Source organism: Natator depressus, chromosome 5 (assembly GCF_965152275.1).
Source record: "Natator depressus isolate rNatDep1 chromosome 5, rNatDep2.hap1, whole genome shotgun sequence".
NCBI lineage: Eukaryota > Metazoa > Chordata > Testudines > Cheloniidae > Natator > Natator depressus.
In genome coordinates, this window is record NC_134238.1 from 60,659,238 (window position 1) to 60,685,368 (window position 26,131).

Sequence of the window (26,131 nt, forward strand, 5' to 3'; positions counted from 1 at the left end):
AGCTCCTAAAAGATTGGGTCCTAATATATCTAAGGTTAGCCTGGTAGAAAAGACAAGAGAGAGGTTTCTGAAGTACAACATATGGTCCAAGACAATGAAAAAATGTGTATTCACTTTCATAAATGTTTTCCTGCTGACCATATTAAGCTTTGTAACATTTAGCAACTGAAGCTGCTAATGAGATTATATTTCAAGGAAAATGTCCTTCCACTAAACAGAAACCCACCCCCTTCAAATTCAATATGACCAGTGTTTGTTATCAAGACCTATTAGCTTGTCTGTGAGTATTTGGTTACATTAGCTCTGAGGCTTTGCTTCTTTCCTTAGCTGGTTTAGCAAGGAAGTAATATCTCATTAACTAGTGGGGTGTTTGCTCATAGAACTATTGCTCCATCCACACAGTAGGATTTGGGCATTTTCAGTGCTAGTTCAAGCACAGGAAAGCTTGTGAGAAATTTCAAGCAACATGCTGCTCTTAATTGTACAGGTGACTTCGATGGGAGCTGCACCCATGGAACTGGCCTGGTCTGTGAATTTAAACCCATTTATTTAAACGGGTGCAAACCGCTGTGCCTGGGCATGCTTATTTCTGTGTGAGAGTGGCTTTCCCAGTTTACTTTAGGCTTGGTCGACCCTTGAAAGTTATATCAGCATAGCTGAGTCACTCAGGGGTGTGGTTTTTTCACACTCCTGGCCAACACAGCTTATGCCAACATAGCTGTGTCTACACTGGGGGTTATGTCAATGGAAGAGTGCTTCCATTGATGGAACTAATGTCGCTGCGGGAAGGAGGTGGTGTTTCCCCAGGGACAGAATAACCCCTTCTGTTGATATGGCCTGCATAGCATATACATAGGTACATCTGTAGGGTGTCCATAGTTTAAATATGTCCTCAGGTTGACTGGGAAGAGATTTAAGCTGTTCTCTATATCCAGCAGCTCTGACCCCGGATCTTTAGGGAAGAAAACCAGGGTATACAACAGCTTCTTGAAAACAACAGACTTTTTATGTAACAATAGACAATATATATTTTAACTCCTCATTTTTCCCCCTCCAAGATGAAACAGAAAAGTGACTCAGTAAACACACATTCATGCATACATCTATGAAGTAACTTAAGAGTTCGATAACATTAAACCTGTACCTGAATGAGGCCTGGGATTGGCACTGAGGCGGATGCCTCTCCTCCATAACCCTGATTGAATTATTAAGACCTAAAAAAGAGAGAACAGACAAAGAGACATTAGTGAGGTGGATATCTGCCCATAAAGCCCTCAAACCAAATTTAGCTCTCAATAGCCAGAAATAAATCTCAGCTCTCTGCTTAGCTCTTTCTTGGACCACTCATGGCCTCACTAAGCACTGTACATTCACTGGAGAAACCACTGCATGAGGAGGGGGATTGATTAGGCTTCATAGAGTCATCGAGAGGGATGGCCTCTCTCTGGATATGGGCCTGGATCACTCCCGTGTCTGGATCTCAGAACAGGGCAGAAGGAATCTGTTAATTCCTTGCCCTTGGACGGTACGCGGCCACCACCAAGTGATTTAACAAAGAATCAGGGAAAGGACCACTTGGAGTTCCTATTCCCCCAAAATATCCCCCCAAGCCCTTACGCCCCCTTTCCTGGGGAGGCTTGAGAATAATATCCTAACCAATTGGTTACAAAGTGACCGCAGACCCAAACCCCTGGGTCTTGGGACAATAGACAAATCAGTCAGGTTCTTAAAAGAAGGATTTTATTTGAAAAAAAAAGTAAAAATCACCTCTGTAAAATCAGGATGGAAAATAACTTTACAGGGTAACAAAAGATTCAAAAACACAGCAGAACTCCCTCTAAGCTTAGTTTCAAAGTTACCAAAAACAGGAATAAACCTCCCTCCAGCAAAGGAAAAATTCACAAGCAAAACAAAAGATAATCTAACACGCCTTGCCTGGCTTTTACTTACAATTTTTGTAATATGAGAGACTTTTAGGATGGTTTATAGGAGAAGGAGTTTTCTGACCTGATGCTTCTCAAGAGAACACACAAAACAAAGCCTCCCCCCGCAAGATTTGAAAGTATCTTCTTTCCCCATTGGTCCTTTTGGTCAGGTGCCAACCAGGTTATTTGAGCTTCTTAACCCCTTACAGGTAAGGAGGAATTCTAGGCTACCCTTAGCTGTATGGTTATGACAGAAGCCCTCTTGTAACTTCACTTTTAGAAGTGATACCAGTCATAAAAAATAGCTGGGAAACAAAGTATTTGGTGCATTTCCAGTGGATTAATTTTATATCTGAACTATTTCTTCATTAGTACTTATCCTTCCTCATCCTTCCTGGCCTGGAGGATTCCTTGTTTGAGGGGCCATGATGACATATATTATCATGGGAGGAGAGTAATGTTACTAGAGGGCTATTTGCTATCAAGGGAGTAGTCACACCACCTGATGTTGGGGGACCTGCTAATCTCTTACTCAGTTCTAGCAATAAAACTCTCACCCTTATGGATAACCTACCATTAAGCCTATCAAGATCCTAAGCTACGCTCCACACCTGCCTCTGATTTTTTAAATGTAAGTAGTTTTGAGGTCAATTTTTAGCAAAAATACTAGCTAGCTGTTCGCCGTCTATGCTCTCAGTTTATATGTCCATTTGAAACTGGATTAATTAAGGATAGACATGTCAGAAAATATTAAGAGAGTACTTCGAATCATCCAGAATGCCAGATCAAAAAGAGCTCCATTTCTTTTGTTATCACTGGATGCAGAGAAAGCCTTTGATAGACTGGAACTTTGTTTCAAGTCCTGTCGCATGTGGCCTTTGGCCCCCGGTTCCTTAAATGGACAATTGTTCTTTACATCATCCTAAGGCCAGCTATATAAGTTAATGGGGTTAAATCTCCCCTATTTGAATTACCCAGCGGGACTAGGTAGGCATGTCCAATCTCCTCTGTTTTTTGAACTGGCCATGAAGCCTTTTGTGCAGAGGCTATGGAATAATGAATCCATCACAGGAATAAAAAAATCCAGGAACACATCAGAAAATTACATTATATGCAGATAATGTAATATTTTTTATCTAAACCAAATATTTCCCTAAAAATACTTGCTATAGAAATCCAGAACTTTGGGAAAGCATCTAGATTTAAAGTAAATTATGCCAAATCTGAAGTGTTAGCTATAAATTTGCCAGAAACTGAAAAGTCAGTCCTCCAGAAGACACTTGGGTACAAATGGGCAAAAATTGTATAAAATACCTGAGCATTCAAATCTCAAAAAACCTAGATGAACTCTGTGATTTAAATATCAAACCACTACCTCAGCAAGTGAGAAGAATAGCCATAGTCAAAATGAACATTGTGCCAATATCTTCCTTGTTTCAAATTCTTTCTGTGATTATCCCAGATAAAACCTTAGCAGGAATACAGAAGATGTTTTTTAGAATGTAAGTGGTATAAGAAAAGACCACGAGTGAGGGCAGATACTTTGTACAGACCCACTAAGCAAGGTGGACTAGTGGTTCCAAATGTGCTGGGGCACTATCAAGCCAGACAGCTCAAAGCAGCATTGGCATGGCGGTGCTCTTATCCAGCCAAATACTGGGTCTTTACAGAACAAGAAAATTGTGGCAGTATATATATTGCTAAACTAGCATGGATTAATAAAAAAAAAATCATACCCATCAGAAATTTACAAACATCCTTTAGTAAAGGCTACTTTGTGGGTATGGGATAGAAGTAGTGATGAGATATTTTCCCTCAGCAGTGACATCTATTGCATATAATCCAGATCTTAACCCAATTCATGAACCAGAGCGCTTCAAAGATTGGGAGAGCCATGGCATTCACACGCTTGGCCAGCTATTCAGTAAAGAAACTTCTCTAACTTGTTTAGAGATCAAAACCTTTAGTTTAACTGGCCCTCTTGAACCAGTACTTCCAAGTCAAGCATTATGTTTCTCAACTCTCTAGAAAGCTTTCTGTATAAAACAGGCTAACTTTAATAGAACACAATGGCATCTGGTCAATTAGGAACCAACCCCCCTCCCAGCTCCCACTAATTTATATCAGTTTTTGCTGACAGCTTTCCTACCAAAGTGTCCATATATGACACACTGGTAAAAATATGTGGATAGATATATCACCCCAGAGGAATGGGGGTTTGATCTGGAAAAGAGGACCAGCGATTTCAGTCTATAGCACAATAAAGAAAAATTCTTGAAGATACTGTTTCAGTGGGACCTCACACCAGCAAGGTTAAAAAATGTTGGAGAAATTGTGGTGAAAGAGGAGATTTTATGCATATATGGTGATCATATCTAGTCTTTAGAGAGCACCGGGATACAATCCGTAACCAAATAACACAAATTGTTGGATATTTATTACCAAATGATCCCTTGGTAATCATCCTGGGGCTTCCTAGCAAAAATGGTCACACAAGAGGAAATGTTGTTGCTTGAGTATTGGTAGCTTCTCACTGGAAAAAGAAAAATAGTTCAACCATAGAGGAATAGTTCAAAAAATATGGGAGGTTGTGGTTATGGAAAAATTAACACACCAATTATGTACCCAGCAAAACAGACAGAGGAGCGATAGATAGCTAGATATTTGGTTACCTTTATTCAATATTCAGAGTACATTCATCTGGAAACCACCCCCCCCAGCACATCCATCCAATTTTTTGAATATTAACACACTGATAGACATGCCTGCTCTGTTGTGTGTATATTGAGATTTCACTCAACTTAATGAAATCTCTAGAAATGACATTTTGTAATGATGCTCACTCTGTAATATGGTAACACCCTGTTAAATAGAAAGATCTGATAACTATGTTCCTGTATAATATCTTTTTAAACCACAGACAACAGTTACAATGATTATTCTCTTTTGGCTATTTACATGGCAATGATTTGTAAGCTTGTTGAAACTTCCTATATAAATAGTTTTTAAAATAGCCATGTAGACATTTGGTTTTGGGCTCTGAAACCACCCCTCCCCAAGGCTTCAGAACCAGAACCTGAATGTCTACATGGCTATTTTTAGCACTGTACCATGAGGCTGAATCTGTAGACCTGGGCTCTGAGACTCTCTGCTACAGGTTTTTGTTTTGCCATGTAGACATAACCAGGGAGGTCAAGTGACTTGCCTAAGGTCACAGCAAGTGAGAGGCAGAGTAGGAAACAAAACAGATCTCTTGACTCCAGTCCCATGCTTTAACTACCAGTTAACACACCTGCTCTTTGTCCAAAGAACCTTACCATAGCCTTTGCTGGAAATACTATGCTCTCTGCTAGCCAAAATAGTAACGCAATCAAGCATCTATTCTATTTGCCTTCACTGGCATCAGATCTCAACCTTCTAAAAACTAGCCTGCCTCTTCTTATAGCTGTATCTCACTCTATTTGCTTGAAGCATCTTTTCATAGGATTGGATTAAGAGCCTCCACATCTAGAGCATTAAATCTACAAAGTGCCTGCCACCCACATTGTTCCTTATTAAACTATCAGCATACACCTTTCTCAGAATTACTGGGGCTCTCTCAGCAGTATTCTTAATCTGCGGGATCTAAGAAGTCAGCAGCAGCCCACTTCTTCCTCACTGTTAGGGCAGTTTCAAATGACCAATTCTTGTCTGAGTTTCCACAAGCCAGAAGTGACATTGAGTACTGCCAATTTAATCCAGGGGGAACTTCACCAATTCAGCCACTTTAAAAGCATTTCCCCCCCCCCTTTATTGTAAACTGGTAAATCAAAACACTACAAATAAAACACATAACGAGAGATTAGTACATGCCTTCCAAACTACTTTTGCTATTTTTTTAAGATTAAATACAAAACAAATGATAAGTACACAGGAAAATAAGACCAACAACAAATAAGAGTACAGCTTTGTGCAAAATACAACGCAATAGGATCAACAGTGCCTTGGGAACCATCCAGGTGTCCCCACCACCAATCTTGGAAAGATTTATGACTCACAGAGAGAACAAACAAGTCAATCATTGACATTAACTGATTGGTAAGCATATGGACCAAAGGGCTCCCACAGAAAGTTGTACTCCAATGCCTTTTAACATTCTTATTGAAGAATTTGTATCACTTGGTGGAAGACCATTATTGCTTGAACCAAGGAGGAGCCCTGCTTTGTCAGATTTTAATCTCTGTCATTCTGCCAGGCACGTGAAAAGCACAATGCACATTTTACTTTATCAAAAGGAGACAGCTTTGCTTAGTGGTTTGGAGAACAGGGGTGGAAGTTAGGACTCCTTGGTCCTGGTCACAGCTCTGCCACTGACTTACTGTGCAAGCTTGGGCATGTCATGTCCCTCTGTGCCTAAATTTGCCACTCTGTCAACAATATCTACCTCACAGGAGTATTCTGAGGCTTAATTCATTCACGTTCATAAGGGGGTTTGAGCGCCTCAGATAAAGGGCCAAATGTTCAGTTGCTATAGACATAGCAATTGACATAGCTCCATTGACCTTCAATGGAGCTATGCTGATTTTACACCAGCTGAGGCTCTGGTCTGAAAAATGCTATATACATACAAAATATTACTATTATTTACTGTAAGTCCTCTCATCTCATAGGAATCCCATTAATACACAGAATAGAGGATTAGGTCAGATCAATAAACGAGAAATTTTTCCTATCGGTGAGAAAATAAATAAATAAGCACCCCAAATTAGAAAATCTGTTTCTAATACACCTACCAAGATGATCGCATCCCATTTAGATATGCCATTTTCCAGCAGGTCTGCAGACCAGCCAGCTTGTCTTTAAATCATCTGCTGGAGGAGAGATCGTTGTTTGGTAGTTCAAATGAAAGAAATGGGTTCAAATGCTTAGATATCTCTGATCAGTTTTTGTTTGGGAGCCTTTAGTAGTATGAGTTGTGCAGAGAAAGATGAAGACAGGCAGGAAAACAGCGAAGCTTCCATCTTGTATGCAGTTTTAGAAGGTGTCGGTAAACGCTCTAAAGTAAACATCTTGTGAAATAAAACCTGAAGTGTGCATACTATGTCCCCAACTATGCTACACCCTGGTAGGACAAAAAATTCACTGTTGTGTTATGTAAAGGTAAGTGGTGGAAGAAGCTGGGACACTGAGTTAAACTAAACTAAACTATTCTTAGAAACATAGAAAATGACACTTGCACATTTAAAAATACAGGTGAAATATGGATTCTGCTGAAATCAGTGTCAATCCCCATTTGACTTCAGTGGAGCTAGGATTTCACCCTATGAATTTTAACCTCATGGTATCCCTATAACTGTCCCTGCACTATGATATAAACCATGTAGGCTGGGGTTTTCAGAGTTGCCTAAAGGATTTGGACACAATTCCCTGGGCATTCAAATACCCTAGGCAGTTTTAAAAATTTTAGCCATGAAATGTTTTCATTTAAACATTGGGAGGAGTTGGGACTGCTGCTGGAGTTCTCAGAAGGAGGAACTCCTGTGGGTCTACAAATACTGTGCGGATCAGCAGTAAGGTGCTATGCACTATGAGTAAAGCTATTACACGTTATGTGTCATGTGGGTCAGTTAATGTGATCATGAGACCCACCCCTTTAATTTGTTCACTTTTTTGTTTCTAAATTTGCAACCTGAATACAGCATTAAAATAGGGGTTCTGTTGCATTTATTATATCATAAAAGTGTCATGCTCAGCTAAAAGTTACAAGTATCCAGCAAAACCCATCAACAAAACCAAACAAGTCCAACAAGCTGCTACATCAACGTTTACAGCAGTCCTGGTTTCCCAGGTTCATCTGTGAGATGGGGATAAAAAAGAAATCCACTTTGTTTTTGCTGAAGTTGTTCCATGCTGTTGGAGTCTTTTCATTAAATAATTCTGAGCTGTTGTTAAATGATGTGTCATTTGGTCCGATGGTAAATATTTTTTTTCCCTCACGCGGCTCCCAGCTTTATTTTTGAGTGGAGAGTCCAATGTCTATAATTAAGTCCATGTATTTCCTAGCTGGCAATATTAGAAATGAAAGGCAACGTACTGTACAGCATGTATTCTTAAGAATAAGCTGTAAATAATAAAGACCAAGATTTTCAAAAGTTAGGGAAGCTGCTGGGTGCTTTTGAAAATCAGGCCTTTTATTCATGACTATATATAGATTTAGAAGGCTAATTTAAGGCATCAGTTTCTGATGATCCTGGCCAAAAGGTCATCCCTCAGACCTTTTTGTACAAATGAGACTATCTACAATGCTGTAAGCAATGTGTATAGCATTTCACACACAGGTAGGTTTTTATCCCTTGCAAGCTACTCTGTTTTTTGGAGATGGAGTATTCCTATTTTCAAATTTTCCAGGAGCATGAGTGATCTAATCAGAGAAGGATGCATATGCATCATGATCCAGTCTTTACTTACATCATCATATACTATTTGTTCTACAAAATCCCTGACTCAGACTCAGGGAATGAATCAGGGTTGTGTAATGAAGGTGCCTCAAGCTGGGCACCCCGAAAATGAACTGCACACACTGGTAGCCACTTGTGGAAAAAATTGGTTTAAGTGACTTGCCCAGCATTACATGGGAATGCTGTGGCAGAGGCAGGAATAGAATCCAGTTCTCCAGGGCTGCTTCAGCTGCCTTAACTGTAAGACCTTCCTGTCTCTTCCTTCAGTCACCCGCTTCATTCTCGATCACACCTTCCAACTTGTGCAACAAAAGAGGCAAGAGTCAGATAGACCACAGCTTCTTTCACTACACAACCCATATTACCCTCAGAGTAGGTCAGTTCTGTCCATTGATTGAAGCAGGGTTCTGGGGGCGGGAGGAAAAGAGTGTGATTATGCTATTGTCCTTTAATTACAGGATTTATACATATAAGGGGACTGAATTAAACTTGCACAAGCAGCCTTAATTCTGGCATTTCCTAACTTTTGAGTGCTTCACTTTGCAACCTTAACAATGTTCTTTTAACTTTTGGATGTATATATTATATAAAGGGTCAAATCTGATTCATTGTATTCCATGATCCATTACTCATAATTTGTGATCATTGAGACAACTAAGTCTTTGTGAAAGATTTGCAAATTCCAAAAGTTTCACACATTATAGCGTAAATTAATATTCAACCCAAAATTCATACTGGAAATGCATTATTTGTTATTTTGTTGTTTAAATCCTGTCAGTTATTTAACAGGCGACCAAAACAATCCTGTGTGAGTTAAATGGCCAATCACATGCCACGAATGTTGAATAGCAAATAGTTAAAACTAACAGCTTGCAAGTAACCCAAAGGCTTATAATTGTCCAACTTATTTGGCATATACTTCTGACTGAGTAATGCATTAGATAAATGATAACAGATTTCTGAATATTTTGCAAAATAGAAAAAAAAGGCTAAATTTGCAATGAATAATTTGCCCAGCTGCAGGTACAATATAACTTCCTTTTCTGGTGAGATTTGCTGTCTGTCTTCGTAAAAGAAACTAAAAATAAGGCATTGTGTCCTTTCAATTTCATCTTGTAGACACAACAATCACAGAAATCCACATACATATTATGGCCTGGTTTCCTAGTTACACATTAGTTCCCTTGTGAATCAAATCCACAAGCAAGCTGGCCCTAAAGTTGACTAAGACCTGCTTTACACAACAAAGTTAGGTTGATATAAGTCACTTTGCGCCGACCATTTATGCATGTGTCTACATTCAAATTTGCCTCTGGTCAACATAAGCATCCTGTTATGGCAACACAGTAAAACCACCTCCTTGAATGGTGTAGTGCCATGGTCACCACACAGGTCATCTTAGTGCAAATGTAGACACTGCATGCCCTGTGTGGACCACAACAGTCCTCCAGCAACTGTCCCACAATCCCCCATTCCCCATGCCAATGACCACTCTAGTCACAATTTTAAACTTCACTACCCATGGGTCACAGAGACCAGAAGCCATGCATCTACTCCTTAAAAGCCCATGTATTTTTGAAATGTCTTTTCCCGGTTGCTCATCTTGGTGAGCACACCTAGCAGCTTACCTTTGTTGTGTACAACTGCCCAACCAACCATGCCAGATAATAGATGTGCTCCTGCCTGGAGTAGACAGGAGATATTGGATCTCCTGGGCCTGTGGAAAGAGAAGGCTGTGCAGGCACAGCAACAGACTTGCCATAGAAATGTGGACATCTACAAGCAGATTGCATGGGAGATTCAGGCAAAGGGGCATGACAGGGATGAGCAGCAGTGCCACATGAAAGACAGGGATACAACTAGGCAATAATAGACCTGGTTGTGCCCCGTGGACTTGCCTCTTCTACAACTACTGCCATACTTGGCTGTGACACCACCAGCACCCACAGTCCACTGTGGATACCGCAAAAGAGCCCAAGACAGAGACCCCTGCCATGAACAGCAAGGAGGAGGAGAGGGACACAGCAGGGGACTCCAACCATGCCATGAGGCAGGAAACCCAGCAGAAGTCTAGCCAGTCGCACCAAGCAAGTGCAGATGAGCCCACGGATGAAGGGGAAGGGAGGTTGGGTAAGTGTGCACATGCATTTTTCCTTACAATGTTTACATTTGAAGAATGCTCCCGGCCAATCCCCAAAGTTAACAAGACAAAAGGTATTGACTTATCATTCTTTCACTCATATGCAAAGAGGTAGATGTACAAACAGAGGTAGAGTCAGCATCTGCTTTTCATTTCCTCTGTTGGGCTAGGTGGGGAGAGGCCCATGGAGAGTGAATATCTGTGTGGATAGAGATGTCCCTTTTACCCTCCTATGAGATCTTGATGAACTTTCATGGAGATACTCTGCAATCCTCTCCCAAATTTTCTAGGGATGGGTGTCTGATTTCTTCCTCCACAGTAGGACACTTTCCCGTGCACTCTGTGATGACTTCAGCAGGCACCATGGCAGTCAACAGACTGGTGGCATCAGATCTGGGCAACTTTGGAGTGCCAGGATCATCTGTCTTCTCTGTGTCTTTGTGACCCTCAGAAGTGAGATATCAGCTAAAACCACACTGCCCATGAAAAATAGTGCCAATATTCAGTGCCATTGCAGTACAGTTGTCCTTTTTAGAACAGCGACAAAAATGTAATAGATTCGTAGAAGAGAAAATTCACCCCCCCCACACACACACAGCAGGCCATACTTGCCATGGGTGGAACTGGACAGCAGTGCTGTACTGAGATACTTCAAAATTGAAGGGTCAGTAAAGCATTTCTTGTTAAAAGTATTTATGGGAATAAGGAAAGGGAGTTTTTAAATGTACCTTTGCCTTGTGATTGTACATCTAACGGTGCATTGGTCTGTTTTTATCAGCAGCTTCTGGCATGGTGGCTTTGAGGGGTGGCCCCTCCACAGTGCAGAATGCCTGACCCTGATGAGGAGAAAGAAGAGGACTAGGGAGAACATGTTCTGTGAGATCCTGCAAGCCAGTGCTGCACTGAACCATGAACAAAGCATGGACCAAAGCAGTGACCAACAGCATGGAGAAAGACAGAGGAGAGGCAAAAGGCCCAGGAGTCCCAGCAGGACAAGGAGCAGGAAATGTACCAAGACACTATGGATCTTCTCAGGCAGCAAACCCAAATGTTACAGACCCTGATTGACTTAGAGTCCAAAAATCCCAGCCTCCCGATCATTGCAGTCCTTAGAGAACTCTATGTTCAGTGCTTCTTATATCCCCCCAAATAGTAAATGGCATCCGGGGCTGCATCCTTACCCCCTCCCACTCCACACCAGGGGCAGCAAGGAAAACCACAGCTCCACAGACAATGACAATGACCACAGACTGGTATGTGTAGCCACAACAGACTATATTTGTTTACACAAATATTTACTTTTAAAATTTTCACCTAGTTAAATTATGTTAAATTTTTTTATAACGTTCCATGGTTGCTTTTTTGCACTTTGATTTTCTGTACTGTTTTCTCCCACCACTCGATAAATTTCTATTTTTGGAGAATCAAATTATCTTTTAGTTCACATCACATATTACAGAGTGCACAGCAGTACTCAAGAAAGCAAACATTACTTGCACACGTACACCAAGCACCACAGAATTCAGAGCTTTAGGAAAACCCCCAGCCATATTTATAAATGTACAACAAGAGCCACTCAACTGATAGTAGCACTCACAGCTGCCGGCCCAACAGAATAGATACCAGCAGGCAAAGTCTCACCAATACAGAACATATATTACACGAGACAGACCGTGCCATGAAAGCAGTTGAGAACACTGACTGCTGTGGCTGACAAAGTGCTCTTTCAAAGCCTCTCTCAATTGCATAGCTTCACGTTTGGCTCATCTAAAGCCCTTGTGTCTGGCTGTTCAAAGTTGGCAGACAGCCACTCCATCTTTGCTCTCCACCCTGGTGGCAGCTCTTTCCCCTTTGCTGCAAGATGTTATGCAGGCCCCAATGGCAGCCATAACCATTGGGACATTTTTCTCACTGAGATCCAGTCTAGTGAGTAAACATTGCCAGTGGCCTTTCAATCTACCAAAAGCACATTCAGTCATTCTGCATTTGCTGAGCCTGTAGTTGAATCTTTCCTTGATGTCGTCCAGGTGGCCAGGGTATGGCTTCATAAGCCAGAGGAATCAGGGGTAGGCTGGGTCTCCCACAATCACTGCTGGCATTTCAATATTACTAATGATAATCTTGGGAACGAATATTCTTGCTTGCAGCTTTCTGAAAAGTCCTGTGTTCTTAAAGATGTGAGCATCATGCACCTTCCTTGACCAGCCCACACCGATATTGGTGAAGCATGCCTGGTGACCCACTAATGCTTGCATAACCATAGAAAAGTAGCCCTTTCTTGATGTATTCAGTAGCAAGGTAGGCTGATGCCAAAATAGGGATTTCCCCACCACAACTGGGGAAGCGTACGGCTGCAAATCCATCCACTATTTCTTGGACATTGCTAAGAGTCATAGTCTTGTGTAGCCAGAAACAATTAATGGCTTTACACGCTTGCATGACAATTGTCCCTACTCCAACTCCAAAATAATTTCCCACTGACCAGTAGCTATCCAGCATTGCAAGCTTTCACAGTGCAATTGCCACACACTTTTCAGCTGCACTGGAGGGCTGGGATGAGCTCAGCACACACATCCAGGAATGTGGCCTGTCACATCCAAGAGTTCTGCAGCCACTGCTCATCATCCCAAACCTGGATTATGAAGTGATCCCGCCAGTCAGTGCTCATTTCTTGGGTCCAGAAATGGTGCTCCACTGTCTGCAGCTGCTCCATGATTGCCACCAGCAACCCTGAATTGTTTTTCACTATGTTCATCAGCAAACTGCCACAAAGATATGCTGGGTTGTTGTGGTACTTCCTGTGGGGCTGCAAATACAGGAGAATTGTGCAACCTGTATTTGCAACATTCATGAGAATAGTGCAAAGCTGGGGGCTCCATTCTTCTGTCAGATGGCACAGACTAAAAAGCACCACTCGGGGTTTGTTGGATTTTTAAAAAACGGCATGATAATTATGGGAAATGGATGGTATTATGGGTTGGAGAAAGTTGCATGTTGAGAACTTGTCCCCCACCTCGCAGAGGTCCCTGGGTGATTCATCACTATCTTACAAATTATTGCTAATGTGTCCCCAAAAGCACTGGCGGCGCATGGTACACTGGGGTACCTATCCGTAATGCACTTAATTTTGCATGGACACAAGCATACCTGGTGAGTACATCCAGCACCTTCACAAGGAGCCAAGTATGCACACACCAAATGTATACAAACTTTCACAGCTGTATGCTGACAACTTGTATCTACCATGGTTTTTATTGTACATGTAGCCTAACTGATGGCATGAACTACAGAGCATCCTTCCGTGATGAGATCAGCCTTAGTCCCACAGGCAGACAACTTTGTGTTTGCAGCATGATCAAGCACCTGAGTTCTAGTCTACACAGAAAGAGCAATATTCTTTAGGTAGTCAGACTTTGCCACTTAAGATATCCAGCACTGTGGAATGACTCATTGTGAAACCCCATCTCTTCATTCAACTTTAAAATGGAGGAGGTTTGTCTTTGCCACACATCTGACTATAAATCATTTTAAATCCATTGGAAAAGTTGGAAACAGATTTTTCTGTTTATTTGTCTTGCTAAACCCCTGAAATTTTTACATTGATTGTAGGCAGTCAAGGGGTTGCCCCCTACATGGCCAGAGGTAGACCTGATGTAAAGCAGATGCCACTGCACTGCAGTCTATGGCACAGCCCCTTCTTACACCAGGGCTGAGGCCTTATCTACATTAGATTTTTCTCATTATACCTCTGCTTATTTTGGCATAAGCTGCCTTGTGACCACTCACAAATGATTCCCCCCCTCCACCCTCCTGCTTTATTTTGCATCTTATCCCACTATCATTAGTTTGCTCTGCAAGTGACAACCATTTTGGAAGGAATTATATCACTCTAATATTCAAGTGGACGCATCACCATTTTGAATTAGCTATATCACTTCAGGTCATCTTCCTCCCATTGCTGACCCAAACTGCATTGCTTCATTACATTCAGAACATTTGACATCTGCTAATTACTCCGTTGAGTCAAAAGGTATCCTCAGAATCATTCTACTTTGAAACAATTGGCACACAGAGAGAAGAAATGTGCCTGTTATAATAAAACTCTATTGGGCGTCAGGTGAACGGAACTGCTTCAGATAAAATGACTGGGATCTCAATTCATTAGCAGAATTCAAACATAGACTTAAAAGTTACAAGTAAGTACTTTTGTGCATTACACAAAATGGCTTAAAATCAGCCCTTCTTTCACTTAGTTGACAACACCAGCGTACGGAATACTGAGACTACAGCTTGCTACTGTTTGAAGTAGTAGAAGATCACATCTTTTTAAGTAGCTGTGAATCAAGTGTCTCTTTCTCTAAGAAACTGGATCCTGCAAGCACTTGCTACTGTCCTTTAAACGTTGTCTTTGTCTGCACTGCAAAATGAGATGCATTTTCTCAATGTAAAATGGTAGTGAAGTAACTTTTACCTCATTGTAGCTAGCAGAGATCATCCCTATTCCTCCCACCTAGGGTTTACCTGGACTAGCTAAATAGAGGTTAAAAGCTGCAGTGCCTTATGTTCACTAGCATTTTCCATTGAAACACACAGTTGTGGTTGGTTTTTTTGCAGTGAAGACATAGCCTCTGCCTTCGTATTAGCTAACACATGCTACCAACATGTTTTAAAAGTCCAATGTAGGTAAGGCACTGTAGACTTGAACACATGTTAAACTGGTCCATTTAAAGCAGAAGGTCTCATCAGGCTTTAGCTGGACCAAGTTAGCATGAGTTACAGCACACAAACTGCCTTGTCTACATGAGCTGTCTACCCCACAGGTGAAGGTGTGATTGTAACACAGGTATGGATACCCCTGCTAGCTTTGATCTAGTAGTAGATAGTAGTGTAGACCTGGTGGCATGGGCTTCGGGACAGGCTTGCTGCCAGAGTACAAATTTGCCAGGGTCCCTGGGCATGTTCTCTGGTTTCTAGCCCACACGGAAGCGCATGCTGTCATGTCTACCGTATTATTGTTACCTGTGCTAGCTAGATTAAAGCTAGCATGTATTTGCCTACCTCTGCTACAATCGCTTGCAGTGCAGATATGCCCATATATTAGCACATTAGCTAGCACACCCTTAAATCCTAATCTAGACAAAGCCATACTCTAATGGGACTACACATGGTAGAGTACTTCACGGCCTAGTAACTGCTTGAAGAACTGGGCCCTAAAATCCCAGTTTATTCTAGATTCCCACCATCTAATGTCAAAGCAAGCTGCAACACTGCTGCAGACCTCCTTAAGGCACTTCTCATTCTTTTTAATGTAGTTGAATCTTTGTATCAACTATCTTTCTTCACTATTACAAGTAAAAAAAGGATTTTAAAACAGTCTGTTTCATTAGATTATGTGTTAACATTTTTCTCTCTTCTTCCTTTTCATAGAATAATAGAATCGTAGGACTGAAAGGGACCTCGAGAGGTCATCTAGTCCAGTCCCCTGCATCCATGGCAGGACTAAGTATTATCTAGACCATCCCTGACAGGTGTTTGTCTAACCTGCTCTTAAAAATCTCCAGTGATGGAAACTTCACAACCTCCCTAGGCAATTGGTTCCAGTGCTTAACCACCTTTCCCCTTCCTCTTGTCTTCTCATTCGGAGAAAAGAGAACTGAAAAAGAGGGGAAGTAGTGGGATGTGTGGAGGCTGATGTTGGAAGTGGCAGGAGGGGTGGGGGGAGTAGAAGCCCAACACCACAGTCCTGCCAGCTGGGTGTGTGTTGTAAGAGGACAGCCCACTAAAGGAAAGGACAAGGGGTAAGAAAGCAACTAAGTAAAAGGAAGTGACCCAGACTTCCCATGTGAGTTTGGGCAAGTCAAAATTAAAGCCAGTCTCTCTCTGACTCAGTTCCCCACTTGTAACATAGCTTTTTTTACCCCTACCAACCAGGATGTTGTGAAGATTAAGATTTTGAGGTGCTCCTATACTACAGTAACAGGGGCCATACCTAAAACAGCTACCCATTCAGCCTCTACTGAGACCAATGTGTGTCAGCTGTGTCAGTACTCAGCAACAACTTTTCAAGGTGAAATACCTCCATTTTAGATTTATTTTTCCCTCAACATCTTTGATCAGCACCTAGAACAGTGGGGCCTTGTGCACTCACAGAGTAAAATATATAAATAATAATAAATAACGCATAGTGCTCTGGTAAATCATGACCAAGTGGCTGATAATTTTATTAAAATTAAAACAAATTAACCCATGTTTAGTGGCATTTCAGAGTACGTTTTTTTTATTCTTTTAACTTAAAAAGTACATGGATTTTTTTCACATTTATATATACTTTTTCCCAAACAGCTCAGCTCTACAATTTTGAAAAGTAGAGATTAATAATGAAGTCACCACAACACCTTCCAAAATTAATAGCAAATATCCATCTTATTTTCAGTAAGATCTGCCTCTGGCAACACCAAAGAATTACTACCTAAACAACAGAGAATTACGGGTAATTATGAAATATGCATGTGCAGATAACCTTGCTGTACCAAAATGCTAATTTTTTAAACATATCATTGACTGACTTTCATAAGGTCTGTGTTTAATATGCTTGTTCTGTTGTTAGCCCCATTTCTATTGCACTTACCTCTAGGTGCACTAAGGATGTAGTCTTATTTACTTTTTTTTTTTTTTTTTGAAGGGCCTGATCCAAAGCCCATTGAAGTCAGGGCTTGTCTTCACTGTGGAGCTAAATCAGCGCTGCTGCAATCAGTGCTCTCCCATTGATTTCTGTACTCCACCTCAACGAGGGGTGGAAGCAATGTCGGCGGGAGAGCGTCTCCCGTCCACACAGCAAAGTGTGGACCCCGCAATAAGTAGATCTAAGCTATGCTACTAACGTGACTCAAATTGCGTAGCTTAAATCAACCAGCAGCTGTAGTGACACTCAGGGTCAATCTTCCATTGACTTCAGTCGGCTTCTGGTCAGGCCCCGGATACTTAATTGGCCTTCATCACCATAGCTTCTGAGCACTTCTACAGCAGAAACTTTAACTGCAAATCATTCAAATCAGCAGAGACTTCTCCACCAACATGTCTATGCCTGTTCTGGAAAGGCCACTCTCAGAAGTGAAAGGGTAGGTTAGGTACCAAGGCCATTCAATCCTTGGCTTCTCTGATGATAGGGTACCAGTGTTTTTTGGGATCTTTCCCACTGGGAAGCAGGCTAAGGTCACCAACTCCTTTCAAATAGACCAGCAAACCTTTTTCATAGTCAGACTGACCCAGTCTGATAGAAACTGGGGATACAGATGTGAAAGGCTCCACCTCCCATTACCAGAATCATGGTCCCCCTAGAATTTTATTCTACTAGCAGTCGTTCCAAAGTCATGTATTCACTAACAAGGGGGTTGTTATATTTTGGTCTCTTTCATATAGTGCAGGGAAAATATGTTCTTTTAACAGATGTTTGTGTAAGCAAGCTCTAGTACAGGGGTGGGCAAACTCTTTGGCCCGAGGCCACATCTGGGAATAGAAATTGTATGGTGGGCCATGAATGCTCACAAAACTGGGGTTCAGGTGAGGAGAGGGTGAGGGCTCTGGTTGGGGGTGCGGGCTCTGGGGTGGGGCCAGAAAAGAGGAGTTCAGGGTGCGGGAGGGGGCTCTGGGCTGGGGCAGGGGAGTAGGGTGTGGGGGTGTGAGGGCTCCAGCTGGAGGTGCGGGCTCTGGGATGGGGATGGGGATGGGGATGAGGAGTTCGGGGTATAGGAGGATGCTCCAGGCTGGGACTGAGGGGTTTGGATGGCGGGAGGAGGATCAGGGCTGGGGCAGGGGTTTGGGGTGTGGGAAGGGGTGCAGGTTCCAGCTGGGGATGCACGCTCTGGGGTGGGGCTGGAGATGACGGGTTTGGGGAGCAGGAGTTTGCAGCGGGCTGGGATCGAGGGGTTCAGAGGGCAGGAGGAGGATCAGGGCTGGGGCAGAGGGTTGGGATGTGCGGGGATGGCTCAGGGGTGCAGGCTCTGTGTGGCGCTTACCTCAAGCAGCTCCCGAAAGCAGCGGCCATGTCCCTCCTCCGGCTCCTATGCGAAGCTGTGGCCAGGCGGCTCTGCGCACTGCCCCATCCTCAGGGGCTGCCCCTGGAGCTCCCATTGGGCACAGTTCTCGGCCAATGGGAGCTGCCGGGGCGGCGCTTGGGGTGGGAGCAGCATGGAGCCCCTGGCTGCCCCTACACATAGGAATGGGAGCCGCATGGAGTGGCCCCCAACCCTGCTCCCTGGCTGGAGTGCCTGAGTGGGGCAAGCCCCAGACTGCGCTCCCCAGCGGGAGCTTGAGGGCCAGGTTAAAATGACTGGTGGGCCAGATCCGGCCCGTGGGCCGTAGTTTGCCTACCCCTGCTCTAGTATATATGCATCTCTCTACGCTGAGTTTGATTTTAGTGTATTTTAGAAATGCTGCTTAAAATTATACTCCTTAGCTTTCCTTTTTCATACACAAACTAATCATTAAGTAACCCAATAACGATCCCAGAGAGAAAACTGCATAGGAGTAGGAAACAAGAGACCACTTTCATTTACCTCTGACAATTATCTGAAGGACTAGAGCAAGGTACTTTTATGACTCAAAATACTTTTCAGAACTTACTGCTACAGGGCACCATTAGCACAATCATGCATATTGTAATACCCATGCCACACTTTACATATTTTTCCTGAGACAACATACAGGAGATATTATATATATATACACACACACAAACACAAACTCCATTGTATTTATGTGACAAAATGAGCTCAACACAATAAGGGAGGAATGTTAAAAAAACCAGACTAGTGAGGAAACTGTCACTGAGTTGGTGGGGTTGAAGTTATGCTATTTTTATGTAGACAGAAGATATTTCATAGTGTGTATTAGAGCTATTTGAATGATTTGGTGTGAATAAGTTACCCCATAAATTTAGCTCCTGCCCCTAAGAATCTCTGACCTGGCTTCAGTTTTTATGAATTTATTTGCTATTTTAACTATTTGATGTGTTTTTGCAAAACACATTTCAGCCTGTGGGTAGCTGCAGACTGTGCTCTTTGATTATTCATGTTTCAGGGTGTATTATTGATCACTTAAGTTACATGGTATTGTTTCTGCTCCCTGATTGGACGACAAACATTTTAAACAGGAGAATAATGAACTGCAAAAATAAATACTTCTGTCCACACACAAATGCCTTTGTTGGTATGCAAGTGCAGGTGTTTCAATACAGTTCAGCCATTCCCCAAATTTAAATATGACTAATAATCCATTCATTTAAATGTTCACATGGGGTGAAATTCACTCCTGTGCAGAGAACTACCTCAAGGCCTGTACACCACTGAAGTCTTATTACTGCCCTCAAAATAGGGTTCAAGAATGACTTCAGTGATGCTCAGGCCTTGTGCATTGGGATGAATTTCATTCCAGTAGTAAACAGAAAAAGTGGCATGAACATTGTGGAATTGAACGGGTCTTTGGATTTCACTCAAATGTTCCTGTGCACCATCCCCCCAACTAGATGAGCTACTCTAGTGTGTATTTACACTCTTACAAAGGGGATATTTATACACAATCATTTTTAAAAGATTCTTTATGGAGATCCCAGTAATATTACATATGAAATCACAAAGGAGTTCTTGATGGAACTGCAGCCATTGCACCCTATCATTATCTAAGTTAGCCTAATGCATATATATGGCACCCATCACCACAGACATTGGGTGTTCCACATAAATCCATCAACTGTGTGTGAGGGTTCCAGGTTTCTGCTTTGCAAAAGTGTTGATGTCAGCTAGGCTTGAACATTAAAAGTATTGGTTTACTAAAAATCAAAAGAAAGTAAGGACATTGTTTGTCAGCTCAGCCTCAGGATGCAAACAGGTACAGCTTAGCTTTTGGAGTTACTTCCCCGCCTCAACTCCTCATTCCCGGGACAAGATATTATAGCCTCTTTCCTCCACCAGCCATTGCTTGATTCAGAGAAAAATCCCCTCCCCCTGCCCCCCAGCCCATCGCCCAACAATATACCAGGAAGTACTATTTTGCAAAAGCTTCCTTAGCAGTCAGTTGTTTTCAGTGGCTTCCTTCCCTTTTGAAGCTTGCACAGAGATAGGGCTAATCAAAAAAAATTGAAATTCCTAATATTGACAACATTGTTTGTCAAGTTTCAAATTTTGAAAAAAAGTTAATATTTTTGAGAAACTCGACCAAACTTTCAAGTCATTTTCTCCAGTTCTACATCTAGATTTTATTAGCCATACAGTCAGACTGATAAGTGTAACAACCTTAGTGATGACAGCTACCTAGTCCCCCACAAAAAGCAAGAAAGCAAAACATCAAAAGTTATTTGTAGTCCAGCCTCTTACCCTTCAATGCATCCTCTTATGGCCAAGTGTTTGAGAGCAGCGGCATAGCCTCTGTTTCCCTTATTGTACCAGTTCAGAAATATGATCTATAGCACTTGGCCACTCTTTACAGGTCCAGCCCTCTGGCTGGGCCATTGGAGTCTCTCCCCTTTTGGGATAAGAAAGGGTCTCCCCCCAAGGGCCTGTGATGGGCTTCCTCCCTGTAGTCCTGGGTTCCAACATCCCTCTCTCCCTTCTTCACCAGGGAAGGAACAACAGGAAGTCAAAACAGGAACCAAAATAAAGCCCAGTAGTTTTACATTAGGATCACGCCCCCCACCCCAGATCTGGGGCTTCAGCAGTCTCTGCCCTCCTTCAGCATCAAGGTGGTATGGGGACACCCAGGCCCACTCTTTTCTCTGGGTCCCAGTGCAGTTGCCCTGTGTTAGGCAGACTGCACACATAAGTCTCCTACTACCCCATTAGACTGCTTCCTACCTATGGCCTGTGCAAGCCTCTGCTGTGTAGCAACCATCCCTGAACCTTCTACCAGAAAATTAGCCTCTCTGGGCAGCTTCCTTTCCATATCTGATGCTGTAGAGATCCTCCCCAGTGGCTCTCCAGCAGCTACCCTACCCTGCTCTGTCTGGGTGACAGCTTTTTTGCCCAGCTTTTGCTAACCAGACGTTTAGCCACAGCCAGGGAAACGATTGCTCTCTTCATTAACTCTTTAGTGTCTGCTGCCGTATGTGGGGTCTAGACACCCCATCACAGCATTCCATTGGGTTACAAATTTAAGCGATAGTCTCAGGCCACTTCCTTGACCATATTCATAGACTCCTTATTTTCCCTAAGGGATGTAAACCCCTATTGCCAGAAAAAGGAAGGAGGAAAAAGGAAGGAGGAGCAGCTACCCACACCAAGATCTCTGCTTTCAGGGACTCCTTAAAAAACGGAAAGAAAGTCGGGCTTCGTCTATGCTACAGATGTCTGCCACCACAGTCTGCAATCAGTGGGCGTGAGGGCAGCTTGAGTAGAGGTACCTGAGCTTTAATCTAGCTGTCTCAGGTACTGGAGCAGTGAAGCTGTGGCAATACAGGCTTCAGTGTGGGCAGAACCCTGGGGTAATTGCCCGGATGGCTAGCCTGCATGAAAGTGGGCACCGCTATAGCTTCACTACTCCGGAACCTGAGCTAGCTAGACTGAGCCTAGTTTAGGTATGTCTGTTTGAGCTGCAATCACACCCCAGGAGTGCACTATAAACATACATTTGTTTTCCTTATTGAGGGGTGGTTTTACTACACTGGTAAAACACGAAGCTTTGCTAGTATACGCGCTATGCCCACACTGTAGCGCTTTGTTGGTGTAGCAGACCAGTATTTCTGGAGCAGTAATGTGCTCCTAGCGTAGATACAGCCTATTTCACCAGCCAAACCTGTTCTTGTGTAACACTGTCCTTTCTTTGAAGCCAAACTTCCGCAACGTTTGAATCAGAATTTGTTCAGAACCAGAATTTTGGTGAGGAATCTAGGTCTACAAATCACATTACAAACAATAAATGAGAACACAATCATGGGAGATTCCAAACTAATAAGGATTAAAAACAGTACCTTAAAAACATTTTAGAAAATGACTAAGAACTGCAGATATTAGATCACTCTAACCACAAAGACTAAGCTGTTTGTGGGCTAAACTCTTGTCTCAGCTCCAAAAGATAACGTACTGCAGTAGATGAGTGAAATGAACTTACACCACGGAACATTCCCCCTCCCCCCGCAACTTCCAGGTACGCAACATGAGATAAAGGTCTATGTGTAATGTGGAAAGTTAAGAATAGAGAAGAACATTATTTCTGATCGTTCATGTACAGAGTTCCTTCTAGATTTTCATTCTGCACATAATTGATTTAAAGTTTTTTAATTTGGAACAAAAAGTAAAATATTAAACCTCTCTGAAAGCTACATCTGATCACTCCACTTATTTTGTGATATATAGGGAATTATTTATTCGTTTTTATTTTGCTTGTAAGTTCTTTGGGGGCAGGAACCATCTTTTGTTTATACGTATGTACAACACTTTGTAAAATGGAGCCCTAGTACACGACTGGGACAGGCACAATACTGGCCATCACAATAGAAATATAATATAATAATAATATTAAATGATATCACTGAGCTAAACATTATATCAAATGTTTTGAATATTAAAAACACTGTATAAAAATTATTATTATATGCATTGATCCACTCTACACATCAGCCTTTGTATTATTTTGCAAAGTGCAAGAAAATTACGTAGGCATACAGCAGACAGTATGTCACAGTCTGATGCTAGTATTTATTTTAAGAGTTACTATTGAGTTCAATGGGCTTTGAATCAGACAATAACTCTTTAGGTTTTTAACTCTGTTAGTCTGACCCTAGCAGTTAATAGAGTAGCTCTGGATGCGTACAGATGTATCATGTGTAAGAAAGTAAAATAGTTTCTTTTAAATATGTTGAAGGAGTATTTCTCTCCTAGTTACAATTTGCAGCTGCAGTATATTTATGTGGAGGTTTCTCTATAATCACGTATAGAATTCGCCTGTAATCATGTCTAGAATTCTTTTGCATGCAGACACTAGAAAAAGTTGCTTGAGAAAAAAAAGGGGAGATTCAGTGTTATTACATATTTAAATTGTGGTTATATTTTGATATCCCGCAGTTTTCTTTTTCTGTGTCTTCAAAATCCAGTGCATTGTTGTGGTTAAGGCAATTCCTGTTTATTTAGAAGACTTGTTTTTTAAAGACATAAATATGGCTATCGGGTATTTACAATATCTTAGAAACCCTAAATACTAGAATATAAAAACCCCTCAAGGTTTTTGAAAAGCCTCTGATCCAATGATAACTGTGTTATTGGCTAATTCAATGTGGCAGGGGATTAATGGGATTGAACCGACTCTGGAAGGCTTAGTAGCAAGAAAGGCAGCACAGAGACTGATAGCAGACTTCTTAGCAGAGCCCAATGGACAAGACGGATCCAACAATTTTTGTTAGGAACATAGGAATTGTCATAGTGGATCAGTCCTTTAGTGTAGCATCCAATCTCTGAGAATTGACACTATTAGATGCATCGGAGAAGATGCAACACAATTATGGAATAGCTTGCCCTTACAGAAAGTTTCTTCCTACCCTAGGCATTTAGTGCTCGACTTACGACCTGAAGCCTGAAGGTTTATATTATGTTTTTTAAATCATATCTAAGTTAACGATGGACTTAATTTATCATCTTCCATACAAACTACCCCAAAGCACTTCACAGAATTAAATATAAAACAGTACACACTACTATGCTGTATTTGCAGTATACACTACTATGCCAGTTTATATCGATTTAACTTGCACCAAGCCCAAAGGGATTGGGTCAGGGGAGAAAGGGGGAAGTGCACAGAGCTAAAACACAAGATATTGGACCAGCTTGTGTTTTAGCTCTGTGCATTTCCCCCTTTCTCCCCTGCCCCAATCCCTTTGGGCTTGATGCAAGTTAAATCGATATAAACCGGGTTTAAACCAACATAAGAGCTTTCTTGTGAGTGGAAGATGGAGATTGTCCTCTGAGCCCTAAGAATCTCTGTCATTCCCTCTTTCCCTTTGAGGCCCCAACTCACAATGAACCTGTCTCCCACCAGAGGAGGGCTGGATGAGGCTCCCTATGGAGGCTGCAAATGCCTTTCCTGCAACAGCCAGAGGGGATTACTAGAGAGTGACAGGTGATGCTGCTTCTAAGTGTATTCCCCACACCCTGCTAGACTGAGAGCCAGCAGCAGAGCAGGGGCCCTGATCTCAGGATGGCTCAAGATATCTGAACTGTATTCCTTACTGAATCTCTAGTTAGTATGAAAGGTACTAACATTGTACACACTACCCCAAATTCCTCCTCTCAGTCTGCATTGTAATGATCACATCCTTTTATACATGTAATTCTGTAACACCACATTCATCACACAAGTTTGTTTTAATGTGAGGGCAGTGTTGCCAAGGGCCTTTTCCTGATCTCATTTCCATGCATGCAGCTTTGTGCACACAAAGCACCAGTGTGTGCCTTTTTTATGCATGATTATTCATGAACAAAAATCATAGAATGCAGATGGGAAGAAGCATTTGTGCACCGTTTGCCCATGCAAATGAGACTTCTGGATGTAAATTCTGCCAGCCATATGCACAAATTATAGCGTACAAAATTTGCAGACGTAAGTCATTAGATGTGCAAATATGTGCATGCAAAAATTAAGGCTCTATTTCAAAACTTTCTGCTCTGAAATATCTTTCAAGTGTGAATTTACACTCTTTTCCACCTCATTTTATTTTGTTAACTGAATGCAAAAACAATTGTGTAATCAGTGAAAATTATTTTTCATACCACCATGATTCTGTCTCTTTATTTCATTTGTACAACAGGAAATAGAAAGTTCATGTTCCTGATTTCTGAAGTAATCACATCTGTGCTGCATAGCATTTTAAATGGTAAGCAAACTTTGCACTGCGTGATAACAGAAAGCTGTTAGACTATTTCTCTTCTCCTTTCATCTCTGAATTTGGCATTTATCTAGATTGTTGGCTGATAGAAAGGAAATATGGTACATTTTTACAGCACATTGCAGATGTGAGGAGAAATCTAACAACAATGGAATTACAGATCGCCCATAAAGAATGAAAGAATCAATGCAAACCTTTTAGAAAATGAGAAATTAGGTTTTGCCTCTGTTTGAATGATGGCATTTCATGTGCTGTTAAATAGAACATAAAAAACCAAAAAACTAATTTCCTTGCACATTTTAGCTAATCAATGCTTTGCTTTCTAAAGTATTAATAGAACAGAAAGTTCTTTTTAAAAAATCTTTGGTGAATATTAATTGCCTGCTTAAAAATATGCCAAGCAGCATATGACAAATAGAGATCTACAGTAGGTAAGTCACTTACCTACAAATTCTTTGTTTGCTAGGATGCTCAGAGGTTACCACACCAGCAATTCTACATTTAAATGACTGCTTTACTAAACATGCTAATCCATGTTCTGCAACAATTTGATACCTAACTTGATTAAACTCATTCATAACTACTCCCAATGGAGAGAGAAAACACTGTAAATGCTGGCACTGAACATCTATTTTGTTTAGTAACTCTGAAGGCTTTTTTGTTGATGTTTTAAACAAATTGAGCTAAAAAAGGGGGGGGAGTCAATTACTCCAAATACTCCACCTATTAACAGCATAATACAGCTTGCAGGAAAAACAGATCT

At 41.8% G+C, this 26,131-nt stretch overlaps 1 long non-coding RNA gene across 1 annotated transcript in view; it reads right to left on the reverse strand.

Moving 5' to 3' along the window:
• Positions 1–17: 17 nt before the first annotated feature.
• LOC141988174 (uncharacterized) overlaps positions 18–26,131 on the reverse strand; it is a 48,936-nt gene continuing 22,822 nt past the window's right edge. The window contains exons 2-3 of the long non-coding RNA XR_012639683.1: positions 1,145–1,214; positions 18–40 (exon numbers count right to left, since the gene is read on the reverse strand). This is a non-coding gene — a long non-coding RNA (uncharacterized LOC141988174). The remainder of the gene's footprint in view (positions 41–1,144; positions 1,215–26,131) is intronic.